The sequence below is a fragment of the Mus caroli genome, chromosome 7 (genome assembly GCF_900094665.2).
Source record: "Mus caroli chromosome 7, CAROLI_EIJ_v1.1, whole genome shotgun sequence".
NCBI classification, from domain to species: domain Eukaryota; kingdom Metazoa; phylum Chordata; class Mammalia; order Rodentia; family Muridae; genus Mus; species Mus caroli.
In genome coordinates, this window is record NC_034576.1 from 119,020,092 (window position 1) to 119,023,081 (window position 2,990).

Here is a 2,990-nt window from a genome sequence, read left to right on the forward strand (position 1 = left end):
TCCTCCTCCTCCTCCTCCTCCTCCTCCTTCTTCTTCTTCTTCTTCTTCTTCTTCTTCTTCTTCTTCTTCTTCTTCTTCTTCTTCTTTCTCTTCCCCCCCTTCCTCCCCCTGTTGCTGTTGCTGGCCTGGGAACCACACTTGCAGAACTATGGCCACATAACTTTATTATTATTATTATTATTTTATGTATTAGGGTTAAAAGGAAGAGCTGTTCAAATACCACTAACAACACAACTAGAGCTTTATGTCCTTAAAATGTTGAGTAGCCGGGCACATGGAGCATGTCAGCAGTCTCAGCACTGGGGAGACTTATGCAGGTAGATTGCCAGGAACTCAAGGTCACTCTGGAATATATAATGAATTCCAGGTTAGACATGGATACATTGTTTCTAACCACCCATAGGGAGAAAAGAACTATAAATAAATTAATGATTGACAAGACAACAAGTAAGGATTCTTTGTAAGGCAGGCAGTTTCCTTTTCTTACACTTAGGAGAGATGGTAGGAGGGTTCAGAGCTCAGTCTCTGGAGTCAGTTTTGCTCAGGGTTCCCCTTCAGCACCACTCCTGCCTGGACTAAAACTCATGAATGCCATGTAACTTCTCTGACTCAGTTTCCCGATCTGTAAATGGAATGAATGTATGGTCTGCAAACTGGCTTGTTTAGGAATCAAAAAGATGGCATTTATGGTACCCTACTAGATAAGTTTGGTCTAAATGTCATTGTTCCAGTACAGGTATTACATGATATTTAATACTATTAGTGGGAGTTTGCGTGCGCTTTCTGTGTCAGCCAGCTTTCCATTGCCATAACAAAATACCCAGGAAAAACACTGTAAGGGGAAAACTTAATTTTGGCTCAGGGCTTCTGAGACTTCAGTCCATGATCCCTTGGCTCTTCTCCCTTCACAGAGACTGTAGTGTCTCATGGGAGGGTAGTGTGTAATAGAGCAGAGCTGCTTGCTTCATAGTGGCCAGGAAGCCAAGGGAAGGTTAAGGAGGAGGCTGGACAAGATATATTGTCAGGGACTGATGGTCTTAAAAACCTCTCAGGTTCTTTCTCCTTAGATTTAGCTACTCCCTAATAACCCACCAGTTATGAACCTATTATTGGATTGATCTGCCAGAGCTGTCATAATCCAATCACTGCTCAAAGGTCCTACCTCTGAGCATTGCTGCATCGGGGACAACGTCCTCAGTACATGAGCCTTAGGGGGACATTTCAAATCCAAACTGTGACATCATCTTATCTAAATCTTCTGGCCATGCTATGAAGATGATATTATTAGCCTTAATATATATGGGAAGAAACTGAGACACAGAGCGATTAAGGAGTTTTCACTGGACTGCATGTGTACTGGAATACCCTGGGCTGATGCCTTACTCTGTATTCTGGCCATGCTGAGTCTCTTGGCATGAAATGGGCATTTTGAAGGAGGCTGATAGCCTGGCCGCAGCATGGAGTAGGGCCCTTTCTATTTTGCTCTTCCAGCAGCTTCTCATCAGCTCCGTTTCTTTTTCTTCCAAGGCGTATACACTTTACTTCCTCCTCTGAGCTCTCCTGCTGTCCTTCCCGTGTCACTGATAAGCAAGGCTGACACAGAACTTTCAAAGTCCCCTCAGTGAGGCAGGGCATGCTGTCCATCACGCTTAGAGACTGATAGACATTGTGGCCTTATTCACTCGACACCAACACACCTCCCTGGAGAGCCATGGTATGCAGGACCAGAAGCACCTTAACTGCTTAGATATTTTTTAAAAAGTTGGCTCTTTTCAGAGGATCTCCTTGAAGGTGAAACAGGGCCCTTGCTCCTGTTCCAGGGCAGGCTGTGGGACTGTTTGTTCCCTGAGATGGGGGCTGCCCAAAAGTGAATATATCCATTCATAAATGGCAGTTCTGGGTTGGGGAAATAACATAGTCAATAAAATGCTAGCTGCAGGGGACAAGGACCCAAGTTTAGCCCTGGTACCCATGTCATAAAACCCCAGCACTGGTTGCATGGGGACAAGAAGATCCTTTGGGCTTGCTGGCTAGTCTGATTAGCTGAACTGGCAAGCTTCAGGTTCAGTGGAAAATCTGGCTTAAATAATATGGTGGAGAATGGTAAAGGAAGACTCAAGTTGTCAACTTCCGGTCTCTGCATGTATGCCGCCTCTGCCCCCCTACTCAGGCCAGTGCCTGCCTCTCTTCCACAAAATGGCAGTTTAAACCAGAATGTTTGTGTAAGTAAGCTGAGGGTTATGATCTTGGATGGCTTGGACAAATGTCTATGAGAAGGTCACTTCTGTGAGAAGATCAACTCAGAAATATGCAAATGAAGGCCATGAAGCAGGATGAATGGACTACAGTCTGGTCTCGGATACTGCATACCTGTGTGGCCTCTGGGGAGTCACTGAAAGCGCTGTCATCTCAAGGATTCCCTGAGGGGTGGAAACCCCTGTGCTAGGCAGGCATGCTATGCTTTTCCTTGCTTGCCGGGGGTGGGGGGCTTTCTCACATGACTAACTATTATGATTGGATCTACAATGTCCTCCAAGGGCTGCTGAGTTGAAGGCTTGGTCCCCACTGTAGCAGCTTTTAGATGTAGGACATCTGGGAGAAGATTGGCATGTGAATACTCTGACCACATCCAAAGATGAGTCCATTGGTAGGTTTATAATGATGGGCTGCTGAAACACGGCAGAAACACTGGAGGTGCACGCGTGAGTACACATGGAAGTGTCCTAGCACTCATGTGACTATTGGAGGACAACATTCAGTAGTAACCTTTTGCCTTCTACCCTTTTGAGGTAGGTCTTTATTCTGCTGCTTTGCCTCATACTCCAGGCTAGCTGGCCCACACGCTTCCAGGTGATTCTCCTGTACTCATAAACTCAGTGTGGAAGCACTGGGATTGCAGGTGTGAAATCTGCCGTATCCATCTGTGTGCACTGTCAGGGGATAAAACTCAGCGTGTCAGGCTTGCTCGATGATGCTCTTACCCACAGCAC